This window comes from Ammospiza caudacuta, chromosome 4, assembly GCF_027887145.1.
Source record: "Ammospiza caudacuta isolate bAmmCau1 chromosome 4, bAmmCau1.pri, whole genome shotgun sequence".
Taxonomy (NCBI): Eukaryota; Metazoa; Chordata; class Aves; order Passeriformes; family Passerellidae; genus Ammospiza; species Ammospiza caudacuta.
Genome location: NC_080596.1, coordinates 76,819,335 through 76,836,482, shown reverse-complemented (window position 1 = coordinate 76,836,482; position 17,148 = coordinate 76,819,335).

Here is a 17,148-nt window from a genome sequence, read left to right as displayed (position 1 = left end):
TTCCAGAACTATTAAATACGATCATAGCAGCCTGAGCCAAAAAGACTTTTCTAGCTCCTTTCTCCTCCTTCTTTCTCCCTTGCCCCAGCCCTTCCTGGAAATGTCCACATTAAAGTAGAAAACTGAATCAATCTAAAACATCAAGTAAAAAGAACTGTAGATTTGTTTAGCAAGCTTTCTTTTGTATTTAAGAGAATTTCAGCTTTCTTGTTCTAGAACATTACTGTGCAGCTTCTGCAGCAGTTATCTTTAAAATGCAATAAAAATCACTTGATACAGTTTGTCAGTTTGTTCCTGAATTTGGTTTACGGGAATCAGTAGATTTCTTCAGAGTGAAGTGTAAGCACTTATCGCCTGTTGGTTTAAATTTCAACACTGATTTTGATCATCCTGTTTGCTTAGTACATCCTCTGTAACCTTTGGTATATATGAAGCAGGGACCTGAAAAAAGAATTGTTGAATAGGAAGTATGTACACACCACAGACCACACTCTGTTCTGTGCCCTTATCAGTTAAGCAAATTTTCAAGGCATGTTGTTTACCATTCAGTAGATAAGCTACTCTGCAGAGAAATGAGGCACATTAGAAGCAGATGGTAATTTGGGTTAGAAGGGACTTCAGGAGGTCTCTTCTCCAGTCTCCTTAAAGCAGGGCTGGCTCTGAGGTCAGACCAAGTTACACAAGATCTTATCCAGCTGGGACTTGAAAATATCCAAGGATAGAGTTTGCACAACCTCCCTGGGCAAGCTGCCCCACTGCTTGACTGTTGTAACAGTAAAAAATAAAAAGCTTTTCCTTATATGTGAATCTCTTGTGTTTCAACTGATGCCCATTATTTCTTCATTCTCCCACCACAGACCTCAAGAACAGCCTCCTGCTTTTCAATGACCTCCTCACAGGAGGGCTGCAATCAGATCTCCCAAGTAATCCCTTACTTTCACCTTCATCCTTTCCTTTCCTGTGAACATCTAAATGTCATAGGTTAGTATCTTGCAGCAAAGTCTTGGCAAGCCTGTGTTAATCCATGCCCATGCTCAGACACACAAAACACAGCCAGTCTTGGGTAGCAGCTTCACAGGGCAGAACCACTGTCTTCACTGATCCATTCTGCTGTGAACTGAAAAGCACTGGTGTGAAAACCATCACTCTTATCTTCACAGCAGCTTTGCATGAGGTCAACCAGATCTGCAGTGATCTAACAAGGCTATGATTGAAGGAAACCTCCTGTCCCCTCCTCTTGGCAGCCTCCAAGAGCACTGCTGCTGCCTGAGCTGTGCTCCAGATGAGCCAGAAGCAGAAGAGACTTTAGGGTGAGGAGCAGAATGGGAACTTGCTGTGAGTGCAGCTGAGCTGCCACAGACAGTGAATGGACAAACCAGAGAACTGCACTGGGGCTACAGCTGCCCTGCACAAACCCTGGCATGCTGATGTGGACCTAAAGCTGTTGTAGAAGAGGAAAGTGCTTTTTTAGCTCTGCTTCAGGCCTGGAAGGGCTTCTTTTCAGGCAGTGGTAAGATCTGGAAAACTGAGCAGATGTGCAAGCTGTTGATCGTATTAGTGTATGCTCTCCCAGAAGTGTTTTAACATAATATAAAGTCTAAGTTAACTCTGTCTGGGCATAACATGTGTCATGCATAACTGGGCAGCAATGTGCTACAACTGCTGAACTGCAGGTGCGTCTGCAGGGCAGGTCCCAGGAGATGTCCTGAGATCAAAGTCTGTGTCTCTGCTTTGGGAAAAAGGAGATTTTTGCTTATGTGAGGCACTGAAGGGTGACCATTGACCTCCAACCAACAGAACACACCCAAACACGTCTGCTTTTGTTGACATGTGTTGCATTTTCTCTGCTTTCTGTAAGCCCAAAGGGGTAATGAGGAGGAGGAAAGAGCTGATTTAGCATTGCCTGACAGATGCAGGAGCAATTAGCAGAACCCATCAAGGCTTTTCTCAGCTGCAGAAAGCGTGAAGAGCGTATTTTGACAATGTGCCACAGGCAGACAGGGTCCTGCTTTGTGTTACGTTGAATAAATAGTGCCTGGCCGTGTCAAGAGTTTATGCAGGGTTTTCAGGATCTGCTGAGGATCTGTTATTGAAAAGTTTCTTTTACTTCTCTGAACTGCATAACGAATTAAATATAGCATGCTCTGCACAGCACTCGGTTTTACTGTGCCATAATAGGAATCAGAGCAGGACAAAACAATTAAAAGGCTTGAAAAAGAACAAGCAAAATGGAGACGGTGTGAGGAACAAATCAGAACAAACACTGTGGAGATGTGAGGCTGTTCTCTGGTGTCCAGAGGGGAAGGACACAAGCTCTGAGAGCAGGAGGTTATTGGTGCAGCACTGGGCACTTCTCATATACCAGCCATGGAAATCCCATCTGTGATCCCTCTTCCCCAGAAACAAGGCTATTATCTCAAAGTCTTGCCCCAGCAAAAGTCTCCATTCCCCCACCTGTGCCAAGCCCAGCAAGGGCAGCGCGATCTGGGACCTACCTGTCTGCCAGCATGTGTTGATCATGCATGACAAGATCATCTTCTGCACAGGTCCAAACCATCTTCTCTATTATTTCTTTCTTTTCCCCCATTCTCAGGCTCAGGTTGGCTTTTAAGCAGTACTTGTCAAGACAGGCCACTCTAAGTCACTGTTAAATCAGATTATTTTGGTTCAACAGCTCTGGGGAAAAGAATGTCCATCCACTTCTTCTCTGTAAATCTGGGGGGATGTTACAGAAGGGACCAGTGGGTGCCCATGTCTTGCCCTAAAAATACAGAGGTGGGAGGCAAGGTGTGCATTTACAGCTGGGGACTCAGCTGTGCTTTTAGGATCCCCCTTCAGGGTGTGGACTCACCTGCCATCCTCTCCACTGCAGTAGGACCACCAACACTTCCTGCACATGGGAGATATCCTGAGAGCAGAAATGAAACTGCTCTTCCTGGAATTGTACAAATGTTAAATCATCCTCACTCACTAAAAACACTGAAATTGTGCCAGAGTTGTGCCTGTGCCAGGATAAATCAGCCCTGAAAGATGAGAGCAGCGTTGTTTGCCAGCTGGGCTGGTGAGCCAGTTCAAAACCAAGTGCCTTGAGCCAACACATGCCAGTTTTACCCTTCCCACTGCTGCCAAATGACTTGCTTAAGATGTGGCATTTCAGATGGAGAAGCAGACTTCGGTGGTTTTGATGCTGTAATAGATTTATGAAGAATTTTTCCTGCAAAAGCCTGTAACCCAGTTGCAGGATTGCTTGGAGGCATCTTTGGACTTTCTCCTTACTTTGGATGTTCCATCTGTTTGTTTTTACTTTGACTTAAATTTGCATTGTCTATTCTTTCTATTTTTGTTTCCCTTTTGTTTTTATTTCTGTTTGAAAAAAAAAGCATCTTTGGAATGTGTGTTGTTTTTGAACACTCTCTGCTGCATGGTTTGTTGCTGAGAGATTGTGGCTAAAGGCTGTGAGGTCCTGGGTGCTGCCTCAGTGAAGCAGCAATGCAAATACAGCTCTGTGGCCAGACCAAGAGAAAATACTGCAAGTTTAATCTTTGCTTTCAAGGCTGGGCTGAGAGAGCCATCCCATCAAAATAATTTGTGGGAAGCATGCTGTGTTTTAAGACACACACAGAAACACATTTTGTTGTTTTTGCATTGTTTTTTATCAGAAAAAAGCTGTCATTCATGTCTCTTGAATATTATTTTTAAGCCTTGTGTAGTAGCACATGTGATCTCCATGAGCTGACAACTACAGGACACCAGTTCTACAGGAACATGGGGAATACTTAGGATGGAGTGACATACTCTGGAGCAGGTGAATGTGGCAGCAGTTCACATTGCCTTGCAGATACAGAGGGGTGTCACAGATTCCCTTGTAATGCACCCCAAGGGCTGCCCATCCCTGCCCTGCATTGCAGCACCAAGTGTGACAGAGGGACCAGGGCTTTTCCTGGCTTTTCCTTTCCCCCCAGCAGTGCTGCAGTATCATCCCCTCCCCCAGCATTGCTATATTCCCTTTTTGCCCAATTTCCCCTCTATCCAAACACCAATTCCCATCTCTCTGACAGTGCCTGCAGCGCTTCCTTCCGTGGCACTCTGAGCTGAGCCAAGAAATTTCCTTCTCTGGGATGCAACCTGAGGTCAACCCAAGCCCTTTTTATTTTGAGCTGAGACTTTAACTGGCCAGGAATCTGTTTGCTGAGAATGATAGCAGAAAGATAAGTCTTTCCAAAATGTATGGGAAATATTAATCCAGAAGAGATACTGCTTGCTAAAATGCCCATTTACAGACTTTTTTCATGCCTCTGATTAGAGACCAGTGAGCCCTTTCTTAGCCCTGCAGTGAGTTTTTATAAAGAATTCCTTTTGTAGGCCTAGGGTGGTGTTTCCCAGCAAGCAGGGCAGAGCCAGGGCAGGGCAGCATCGCTGTGGTGGTGCCAGCACCCAGCACAGCCGGAGCAGCTCGATGGCACTGCGGTTGTGCCTCAAAGTGCTTCCAGCTCACTTGGCTGGAGGTTTTCTGGCACAGCTCAAAGCAAGGCAACAGGCAGCAAGCTTTATCAGTAGGACTTCAGGGATGTCAGCCTGGCCTTTGGTGTTCTAATCCCTTGTCAAAATTATTACTGCTTTAATTAGGGGTATGAACTTTTCTGTTTGCATGAGGTTTTCTTTCGCAGAGGCATCTTACCAGGAAAGCCACAAATATTTTAGTGTAAACATCCTGACATCATTATAGTTTATTTCCCTCCCCAAATGGAAGTGCACTTATGTCACTATTAAAAACTTACTGTCCTGAAGTTTACTAGTTTAAAAGCATTAGAGAGAAAGCAATGCATTAACAAGCACAAGGGTGAAGTGGCTTCAGGGGAAACCCAGAAATGCTTTTTATCCTAATTTTCTGTTCCCTAATGAACAGCAGGCACTGAAGACATTTACCACCACTGTGGCCATAGGGGCCAGGCTCAGTCTTTAAATGAAAAGATGTTTTCTGTGGATTACTTTGAGTGAAATATTGGTGGGACATGCTCCCAGAGCATTTGCTGTCCCTCAACAGACTGCACTCACTGTGGCTATGTTGACAAACATGTCTACCACAGCCAGAAATGAAAAGACATTATAAAATTTATTGCAGATGCCCCCCCTCGATTTTAGGAGATGTTTGATGCAACACATATGATCATAATAATGGTGTGGGGTATTATCACCCTACTGCAGACCTTGCTACATGAAGGAGAGTCAATCCCACCTCAAACATGCCTATTTCTCTTGGCTGCTGCCAAAGGAAGCCCAGAACGCCTGGCTCAAATATCCACATCACTGTGGGAGGCCTGGAGGGTGGGTCGGATAAACCTCAAGAGAAGCCAGCATCGAATTTCAGATAAACAAGGTCAGGCAAGCAGATACAGAGACCTTGTCTTAAGCCTTGAGCAAGGTTGAGCAGTATTAAAAGACTGGAATGGAAAACTGGGGGGGAAAAAAAGCTCGTTTAACTAATATTTACAGGAACAGGGATCTGCAGAACTGGAAATGAAAAATGTGATGTTTCAGATGGCTCATGCATTAGTGTGACAGTGAGTCACCTTATCACAGCTTTTCTTCAGCAGGAGCAGCAAGCGGAGATATAAAAATTAATCTGAATTCATAGGGAGTCACCAGCTTGCAAACCACACAGAAGAGCCACAGAATATGGATATTTAAATCAGATTAGATTTATAAAGATCACTGATAAAGTAATTGTATTCTCTAGTAATTATATTCATATCTATATACTGCTGATGACTTACCCTGTATTGGGGAAGGTGTTCCTTGCTTCTGGTGAAAGATATGAAGAGTCAGGTGGATAACTCTCTTGGAAAATGAGGGATTTGGCTTTATTTCAATCAATATTGTAATTATTTAATTAGTGGGAAGAAGACAGAGCTCAGTTTACTTACCAGCAACCTTTACTTATCCCTACTAAAAAAAGTGGAGTTTTAATACAGCAGCAACTCTTCTAAAAGATCTGGTGAAGATTTCGTCTAATTCAGCGTAAGCACCCTTGGTGCTTCCTGTCTTTGCAAATAACATGGTTTGGTATTGCTCCTGCCATCCCATTCTTCACTGGGGATGAAGTGGGGACAAGGTGAATTTCCAATAAAGTCTCAGAAGTCTCAAACCATGAAAACTTCTCAGCTTCATAACCCCGCAGAAGGGCTGGGTAAAGATGATGGCTGTTGCTATAGGTCTTGTTTTAGCACATGAGAGCAGCAACTCCATTTTCTTTTTAACTTCTAATGACTACAGTTTGTATTGCACTAAATCTGCCCTTGGTTTTCATTAAGCAGAGGTCATCTAAAAAAAAAAAAAAACAACAAAGCTTAAAAATTTAATGGCCCATTATCATCAGTGACACACTAAAAATGGTATTGCACATGTCCCTTTCAGTGACATTTCTCCAGCCATCCTGTAGCAAATTGAGACAAGCCAGTGCCTTGCTCCTCTGCCTGTCTGCTTAAAATGACACCTCCAAAAATATCTGCAACAACAAGGCTTAGATGGGAGACCAGTTTGTCATCTAAAACAACAATCCTGTCATTGTTTTACACTTGCTTTTTTACCTGATGCTCTGCATGCAGGTATCCAAATCCTGCTCTGTTCCCCATTTTGAGGGCAAGTTGTGGCATCCCCAGGCATCTGTGGTGGTCCTTGTGAAATACAGCTGTTCCCCAACAGTTATTGTGGCTTCTATGGTAATAACAATCATTCAGAAATAAGCCTCATCCTTAAGGATGGAGTTTACTTTGTTCAGACCTGCCAGGAAGGGCACATGCAGTTCTCTGATTTGAGTTTTGACTCACCTACAGCTACGTTTTGTCTCTGCAGGCACTGGAAGATTGTGTGAGGAGATTTCAGTATACAGCTGGAACAAAGAATCTCACCTTCCTGTCATGATTTACTCTCCTCACAGCTTGGCAGCATCCCTTTGGTTTGCCTGCCATGAGAGTGTCTCCCACATTAATCATGCTGCTTCCCAGCCTGCACAGTGTACCCAGCTCTGCTCTGCTCAGCCCACCCTGCACGCCTGGCCCTGTTTCCAGCAGCTTTCTGGATGTGCCTTCAATTGGCCTTCAGCCTGCTTGGTGTGTCACACTGTACCAGGGACGCAGCACACACGGGTGAAGCAGAAAGTGTTTGCTTTCTCTTTCCACACTTTGGCTGCCAGCCAGGTGTATTGAGCATCCAGACTTGCAGTGAACACCTTGCTCCTTAAATCCCCCTTTCCCAGACACCATTTCTGGGACTATCACAGCAGCAGTGACTGACTGCCACCTTCTTGTCCCTCAGTTCTCTCTGTTCATTAACAAAAACTCTTCACCAGAACCTGTTTTCTCAGTAGCAGGACCTTGTTCAGCTGACTGCACAGTGACCTGGCACTGCTGCTGATAACAGCACAGACACGTACCCTCATCTCTCTAACAGTGCTGGGTCTGTAAAAGGCTCTGCTGACTCCTGTCCTCCTTTAACGTGTCTCTCAGGTGACCTTTTCCCACATGGTTTCACAAGCTGAGGTTTCCTCTCTGCACCTGGGGATGCTCTGCCTGCCACACCACAGGTTCATCACCACAGGCATGGTCTGCAGCTTGTGCTGGCTGCGCTTTCTGCCCAGGTGCTTTCCTGCCCAGAGCAGCAGCAGACATTTGTCTCTTTGGTGTCTGTATGGAGTGGCCCAGTGGCTGTTCCCATCTCCTCCTCACTCATTGCCTGTTTCTGTTTTTCCTGGGCTTTATCTCCACGTGCTTGGCTTCTTAGTGAATTCTTGCTTGGTTTTCTACTTCTCCCTCTCATTTGGATTTGTGTTTAGCTTCCTAGTTTCTGGAAGAGAGGGTTGATACTTGGCTGGGAAGAGGCCAGGAGGGAACTGGAGGTGGTGCCTTTATGGACCAGTTAGAGAAGAATTCAGTTCATCAAAGGAACGAGGAGGTGTTAAGTGACCAAGCTGCCACTTCCAGAGGGGTAGAGCAGCACAAGAAGGATTTCCCCATCCCTTTAACCTCATCTTCTGTAAGTCACAGGCATCCCTCAGCAAATGTACTTATTAAACTCTAATTAATGATGTCTTGGTGGTTTGGAGGGCACATTAAACTCTAATTAATGACGTCTTGGTGGTTTGGAGGGCACTCTTCCATCCTGCCCACTCACTGCCCAGTAATGATAATTTTTACTTTACTGATTATCTTTAACAACACCAATTACTAGTCAGGGAAGGCAGCGTTGGTTAAAATGATCAAAAACTTGATATACCTTCACTCCTTCTCTCCTTTCAGGGAGAAGAGAAAAGCAAGCCCTTCATTAACGTGCTGAAGACCACTTTTGTGGTAAAGAAAGACCAGCAGAAGAAATGGGGTGAGCTGAATCTGGACTAACTCAGATGGGAAGCTCAGGTGATATTTGCAGCTATAGCCATGGGTGGTTTGCACCAATGTGTTCTCCTGCACTACAAGGGTTCTTAATCTGTTCCAAATATTTCTTAAATTGTTTTAGCTTCTGCCTGCAAATTACTGAATTCTAGTGTAATTGATTTAAGGAAGGGTTGAATTGGGTTAAGTACATCTCCATTATGTACTCTTACTGCTTTAATTAGGTCAATTCAAAAACAATTTAGAAAAGTTGCACCGACTAGTTTAGTTAATGTAGATCAGAGTCCAGATAGGACGAAAGAGCAAAATAATTCATTCAGTCATCAATTCATCATTTTTTATGGCCAGATATCAGATGGTGTAAATTTATGGTTTTGTTAAGAACAGCTGTGCTGGAGCATACATATGTGCTGGGAATTTATTGAGCTGAATTTGAGAACAGTTTTTCCCACCATGCTGCCTTAGACTCCAGCCTGGCTGGGTTTGCTCCCCTTGTTTCTGAGGGGAAGCTTGCTGGAGCCACAGAGTCAGCAGCCTTAGCACCAGCCTGTACCTCTGCACAGCCCTCAGCTGGCTCCTCCAGGACACTTCTGAAGCAAGAACCTCCCTGCCTTGTGCCCTGCCAACAGCGGGATGGCACAGTTCCCTGCTGAGGGTCACACCTGAGGCAGCCTCATGGCCTTTGAGAAGGGGGTGTAGAGGAAAGCACTTCCAGAATCACCTGCACTGCACTGGATGCTGGTGGATCCAGAGGCAGGGAGGAGCATCACATGGTGCTTACTCTAAATTCAGCTCTCCACTGCAAGGGATAACCCTGCACCCCAACCATGAAACCATAGAGGAAGGAAAATAGTGCAGACTGAAGGAAAGGGAGAGACCATTTGTTCTACCTCCTGTCTCAAGCCAGGACTAAGTATGGCAATGGCATTTGTGAGTAGCTAAACCTGCCAGAAAGGTGATGAAGGTGATGGAAAAGAGAAGCTGTCAGGACCACTGGGCAGAAATTCTGGGGCTCTTATCTCCCAACCCATCAGTGTGGACAAAGAAGTCAGTGAAATAACAGGCTGCACTGAACCCTGGGGCAAGGCAAAATCAGAGGGGCAGGCTCAGAAAACCAGGAAAACCCCATGGCTGGCTACAAGGGTCTGTAGCATGGTCACATTCCCCAGAAACAGAAAGGGAGACCAAGGCAGTGCACCACAGCACAGAGACATCCTTCTGAGAGCTCATCTTCCCCCAGAGCTGTAGCAGTTTGGGAGCCAAAACCACTGAGCAAAGATACAGTTCCTTGTGTTTCAACACTGTCAGTGGCAGTGGCCAGAGACTGAGAAAAGACAAAATATTGAAACAACCTTGTGACTTAAAAGATTTGGGTTTTTTGTGGTGGGACTGCATTTGGCTTTGTTCAGGTGTGGCAGGAGCAGCTCCCTGACACCACTGTTGTGCAGATGATGTTGTGCAGTGTTATAAAATGGAAGCTCTTGTTGGTCTGTATTGGGTGGAATGATATTGCCCTGAAGCAGCATCAAACAATTGTAAAATGCCACCATAAAATCAGCCTGATGTCTCCTCACCACGGCTTCAAACAGCCTCACACAACCAGCTCAGGAACAGGCTTTCATCTGGCAACCCCAGAAAAATACCTACACTGGGTCTAGTCAAAAATGTCCATAGCCCAGTATAACTTTCCAGCACTAAAAAACAGAGCAGGGTGAGGGTGATCCTTTCTGTGTTATTATTTCCCAGACCTTGGCCATAAGTGATGGAAAATTTCCTGAAGCAGAGGCTGAGGTAACCAGGCCTGTGGGCCCCAGAGCTCCTGAGAGCCCTGCCCTCTATGAACTGGCCTAATCTCTTCTTAAACCCCCTCAGAATTTTCATCACTGACAGATCTTGTGGCAAGGATTTCCTTGGTTTAATGGTTGCTGGGTGTGAAATGGTTTCCTTTCATGTGAGTAAAGCTGTTTCTTGCCAAGGTCCTGCAAAGGCAAAGCCTGCAGTGTCTGGGTGAGAGCTCTGGTGCTGCTGCTGGGGTGGAGGATGTTCAAACTGCAAGGACTGAGTTCCATGTGCTCAGCAGCTGTTAAAAATCTGTGTGGGAAAGGAATGGGAATTTGGGAAATCATTCACCTGACACTCTGCCAAAGTATGAATGAGCTGCAGGGGGAGTGAGAGGTTGTTGCCACGGTGCACCCATCTGCCTCGGGCTGGGCATTTCATATCAAACCTGGAACTGGGGAGGGGAGCCAGAATATCCCAGGCCAAATTGTGCATGAGTTTTCAGGTGTGTGTTTCTCCACTAAATGCAGATACACCAGAGAAGGAGCCTTTCCTTATAGATAGTCAATAATTAAACATTAACCCAGAACTGGTGATTTTGGATTCTCAGCCAAATAAGTATTTGGGGAAAATACTGTGGGTGATTTTATCTCTCCTCTCTTGGTGGTTGGATCATCTTGTTCTCCCCACCCAGGCAAGCTTTCCAGCTGCAATGTTTAAACTTCATCATGAATCACATTTTCCATAGCTTTCCATCACTCAGATGTGTCTTTTCCAATGCAAAGCTCTGGTTTTCCATCCTTAGCAGAGCCAGAAAAGCCACAGCATTAGACTCTCCAAGGAAATTCCTCATTTGCCCCTTAGTCAAACTGATTTAAAGGCATCCACATGTGCAGTGCCATGAGGAAATCAGTCTCAGGTGCTTCACAATTGCTCATTCCCAGACTTGCAAAGGCACCATGAATAAATTCTCTTATTGCACACAGTGTCAAAGCAATTGAGCTGACAGGCGTCCAGGCAAATTTCAAGATTGTTTGCATAGAGTTATTGCTCTGCAAAGAAATCACTGTGGTTAACTTCTTCATTACTGGGAAGTCTTTTATTTATTTGTATTTATATGCATAATTGTATGCATGCTCAGAGCTGCACAGTTTGTTTAAAGCTGGATTGCTGGGTCTAATGCTTGCATTTTGATTTCCTCAGGAATATTATTTGCATCCCAGTCTTTCATGAAAAGTTGAAGTGATGCATCAAAAAATATGTGTATTGACATACATATATAAGCACACATTCAGACCATAGTTTGGAGATAACCTGTTGTGCTTTTGCTAACAAAATGGGACCACATTGAGAATTTAAAAATAATTAATTTTAAAAAGAGGAAGGATCTACGAGAACAGTGTCTCTTCTGGGCCATAACAAAGGGTTTGTGTCTCAGCTTAGGGGCAGGACTTTTAAAAATAGCACAGTGCAGTACAAATAGCCCATCATTGTCTCACTGTATTCCCAAGCCTGAGTGCAAACTGCACTGCCTGGTGTTTCAGAGCTGGCTCCTGGCAGAATCCAACCATAAAGTGTCCCTGGAGAAATTCTCAGCTGCCTCCTGCCTCTCCTACCTGCTCCCTGGAGCCAAACAAGGGAGCACAGCCTGATGGAGAGCAAGCAAACAGGGTGGAGTAGGAAGGGGAAGCAAAGTGCTTGCAAAGCTCTGTGCAGTTAGGGACTGCTCCTGAGGAGTGAGAAGAGCTTCAAAATCTGCCTGCTCATTTGGAATTTGTTGTCAGCTTTGCATACACGATTTAATTGAATGACAAGGGGTAATGGTAATTGTTTTAAACTAAAAGAGGGTCAATTTGCATTAGATATAAGGAAGAAATTTTTTACAATGGCACAGGTTGCCAAGAAGGGTAGTGGATGCCCTGTCCTCAGAAACATTCAAGGCCAGGTGGGACAGGGCCCTGAGCAACCTGGCCTAGTTGAGAATGTCCCTGCTCATTGTGGGGTTTGGACTAGGTAACCTTTAATGGTCCCTTCCAACCCAAATCTTTCCATGACTCTGGGATTCTTTGTCATGAGCTGTGCTGGGAAGGAGTTGGTTTTATTTAAAACTGTGGAGTGCCTGTCCAAGGGAGCCTGCCACACATGGGGACATGTCACAGCCACTGTGAGGGTGTGAGCAGCACTGGGACTCTGCTGTCCTGCACACACCTCCACAGAGGGGAACAGAAGCAGCTCTGCTGCCCTCCTGCCCTTTGCTCTGCTCAGCTGGCACACACTGCTTGCAAAGCAAGGTGCTGGGTTTGGGCTGGCTCTGACCAACCCCCTGCTCACTGCAGCTGGGCTTAGCAGGCTGGAATCCTGCCTAAGGCACAACTGAGAACATATTTTATATATGTGTATATATATATATATATATATATATATATATATATATATAAACACACATATATATATAAACACACATATATATATAAACACACACATATATATAAACACACATATATATATATATAAAAATACATATATATACATATATATATACATATATGTGTGTGTATGTAAATAATTATTATATTATATTATATTATATTATATTATATTATATTATATTATATTATATTATATTATATTATATTATATTATATTATATTATATTATATTATATTATATTATATTATATTATATTATATTTTTTCACAGGTGCTTGTATCAGGATCCAGACCAGCAGTGAGGAAATGGAAGCAGAGAGCCCTTTCTAAGGGTACTCTCCTGCCCTTCAGCTTCCCCTTCCTCCACCCATGTTGTGCCCTAACTCAGCACTGGCATTTAAGCCCTGCATTAAGCAAGTATCAAATCCTCATCACATCTTCCTTTTTTTTTTCAAGTTTGATTTGTCTTCAAAAACAGCCTCTGCAAACCCTGTCCTGTCCCCAGTCCTGGCATGCTTTAGGCCTAGGAAGTGATTTCAGGCAGCTCTGACAAAGGAGTGCAGGTTTGGGGGTTTATTTAGTGAAAAGCAGTGAGGGCCCTACCAGCAGCAGGACAATCAGCTGCACATCTGTGATATCCTCAGCACGTGTTGGCTCAGCCCAAAATGGGAGATGGGCACCATTGGAGGTGATGCCTGAGCCATGGCTAACGTGCTGAGAGGTGGTGGGAAGGATGGGGATGCAGCCAGAAATGTTTCAAGGGGGACACTAAAGAAGGTGCAGAGGCAGCAGGACTGAGGGTGATTGGGAATTCAGGATGTCTCAGCCTTTGCTGACCCCTCTCTGGCTGATGCTGTGAGAGCTGTGTTGACTACCAGCCCTCTCTGATGTTTCCAAAGCAAATTCCATTGATTTATCCCAGACAGTAAAACCTCACCTCTGGGTCTCACGTTTTGTTCTAGAAAGTAATAATTAACTCTCTCACCTCACACTGGGTACAAAGGCCTGGCCACTTTTTGAGGGCTGGGGGAGCCAGGCTCACCCAGCAGTGCAGGGGAGTTTGGAGAGGGTGGCATTGACCTTCTTCAGTACAATCAGCCAGCATTTGCCATTCACATCTTTAGCAGCAGATTTCCCAAGCAGGAGAATGTAACCCTTCCCTGGGAAAGGCACTTCTGGCAGCTCCCACCAAGCCACGAGAGTGGGGACAGGGTGGGTGGCTTAGGAAGGGTGGCAAAACCTTTGGTAAAACTGTCAGCAGGAGGCTGTTGGCCTCAAAAGTGCTCAGGACACAGCCTACCTCATATACCCATGGCTACAAACCCACCTGATGGTTTGATCTTTTCTGTTTTGAAAGCCTATGGTGTCTGGATTTCCATCTTTCCATTGAAAAGAGGTTTTCTGGGGTGCCTATCAGAAACTCAGATCATTGGTTCTCCTGTTCATTCACCTGTGTCCTTTTCAATCTGCCAAGGTCTTTACTACTATTAAATGAGTTATTTTCTTCTTTTCATTATTAATGATGCCAGACATTCATATTCTGAGCCTACCTGATACCATAATATTCCTTAAAGGTAACATATTTGAATTTACTTTTGTTTTCTGCCTTTAATGATCTGGGTTATTATGGTGAAGTCCTTAATAGTAACCATCACAGTATGAAACTTCTTTCAAAAAAAAAAATCCCAAAAGTTTTCTAGGAGTTAAAACTCAGAGAGAATTCCCCCAACGCCACATGACATAAATTCATGACTGTTACCACCACAGGAGTCATCTAAACTGAGAAAAAATAGAAAAGGTCAAGGGTTGCACTCAGTGATCTTAAAGGTCTTTTCCAACCGAAATGATTCTATGATTCATTTTGAACATTTCCTTTAAAAGAATGCCCATGAGCCCCGGGAGGATAACATATTTTCCTGCCATGGCTTTGTAGGACTGTGTGGAATTAAACCCAGCCTCCAACTTGGAGTCACAGTCAGAGGGGCCCTGGCAAACACAGACCCCAGGGCTGTGATGTTGGGATTGGCTGCAATGGATGGATCCCAGCCTGGCCTTACCCTCCATGGCCTGACCAGGTGGATGTGCCATCAGTCATTCACTCTCCATGCAGGTCTCCCATTTCATCCCAAAATGAATGAGAGGACTCATTCTCATAAACAGCTTAGTGTGAAAACAGTTTGGCGGGACAGATGTTGGCAGGAAACAGCAAAAAAGAAAAACCAAACTAATTTCAGTTCCTTGATTTTGACACAAAGGAAGGGAGGGACAGGTTTCAGTGCTGATAAGAGAGGGGGAAGCTCTTGGGCAGCAAAGGGGAAGGCAGCAGTGCCCTGCGCCCTCCCTGGCAGCAGCACAGGGCACGAGGCTCCCCTGGACATGAATCACAGCAGTGGCAGCCCTGCCATGGCCTTCTGGAGGGATTATCACCACCAAGCAAGGGCGAGGCTGTTGGGGAGCTGGGGTGCCAGGAATAGAGCAGGGAAATGCAGGTAGGCTGGGCATGGTGACATTTGACCTGGCTGGACCCTGAGCTGCAGGAGCTGTTTGTGCAGCCAAAGCCACACCTGTAAAACCTCTGCAAGTGGAAGGAAATGCTGAGAGAGAGACTCCAACAGCACTGCCTGGGCAGGACCTGGGGCCAACAGAGGGATCTGAAGGACTTGGTGGCCAAGAGTTGGGTCAGGGAGAGCCCTGTGGTGAAGGTAAAGGGGTGGATCCTCTCTGTGCTCCCACCACGTGCTCTGTGTCACCCAGCTGCTGCTGCCTCTTCAGCTGGAGCACATCCATGGGCATGATCTGTCTCTGATGGAGGAGGATGAGTTTGTCATGATCTGTACCACAGATAACTGAGCAGACCTGCAGCATGGTGGGTGGAGGTGTGGAAGCATCAGCACCTTAATGGAGCTGTTTCAGCAGCTCTTTCCTCCCCAGAGCTCTGGACCAGCCCCAAAACACGAGGCAAAGCCAAAAGCTTCTGCCTGAGCTTCAGTGTGGAAACCCAGAGCAGTGGGAATATTTCTGTGTCTGCTCTGGGGTGCCCTGGCCCCCAGGGCAGCTCTGACTCTGACCCTCATCCATGGAGAAAGTTTCCCAGACTTCAAGATGGACTGGAATCCACAAAAGTGTGAAATCGATTATAGAGAGCAGTGCAGGTGTGTCACTGGGTGAGAAATTGAGGGTTTGGGGTTTTTAGTGTGTTGTGGATGGCAGCAAGATGGAGGGCACAGGGTGTCATCCTGGGTTTGTTCTTCATGCTGCTTCCTCCTTCTTCTCCATGGGTTTGGGTGGCATTTTGTAATTGGGCAGAAAAGTCTGCATTGTGGGCTCTGTGGGACCAGTTATTGGGTTAAAAGGGAAAATAATCCAGGTGTCAGTTCTTAATTGGATGGTTTAGTCTTAAAAGCCCTTGTAACAAGAGATTGTTGGGCATTTTGTGCCTTCTAATGAAAAGCTGCAGAACTCACAGCAGTGAGACTGTTTTACTGATAAGAAATAATGAACACCTGAGTGTGAACATGAATTACTCTCTCAAGTGCCTTCAATCCAGACCCAGAGAAATGGATACTTCAGATACTATAAAATGACATAAATTTGTCCCCAGTGCTGGTGTTTATGCAAGAGGGGGTGAAATGGGCCCTTCCTGCTGTTGCCCCTCTTGGTACCAGTCTGGGTCCAGCCTCAAACTCCTGCCTGAGCTTTGCAAAAGCAGCAATTCAGATTCTGCTGTCTTTCCACTCCTGTAAATTCCACTTCTGTAGCTTAACCCAAAATTAAAGATCCATTAAATCACAGTTGATTTCTGTGGCAGGCTGAGGGCACTGCTCTGGTTTGTAGCTTTATTTACACTCAGGAGGCTGCTGGGGCTAAAATGCATCTCAAATTCTGCATCTTCCAGAAGTAACCCCAGCTCCCAGACACAGCAAATACAGTATAACAGAAAGCACAAGAACCCTGTATTGAAATGTTGCACAGAGCACTGATTTTTATTTTTTTTTAAGGGACAGCCCTGGGATTTTTCTGCAGAGCTGTTGTGCTGCCAGCATACAATTTGCTCTACTTGCCCTTTTGGTTTTAATGTGCCATTAATAATGCATCTCTGTATTTATTGCAGTTTGCATTACTGTTCCACTGTTACATCTTGATCACTCGTTATTCTGTGTGCAGTGCCAGGCAGGGCTCCAAAACCCAAACAACAGCAGCAGTTTTACTGCAGAGCAAGCCATGAGCCCCAGCAGACCCAGAGCAGCTCCACTGAGGGGGATCATTCATCTTCCCAAAGCTGGCAGGGCACACTGCCCTAGGGAAACAGGAACAGCTCCACATCCTCTCCATCTCTGTGATCAGCCCTAGAACTTTTCCAGGCCGCTCTGGACAGTCAGCTCTGTCCAAAGGGATCTAAGCCAGGAAAGTGTAAAACATCATTAATGAGCAGCTTGCTTAATCCTGGCTGTGTGGCATGCAGTGTGAGAGGAGCAGGAGCAGACTGTGGGATGGCTCTGGCAGCTCAGCAGTGCAGGCCTCATGGAGGATGCTCTAAGGATGCCTCCCTGATC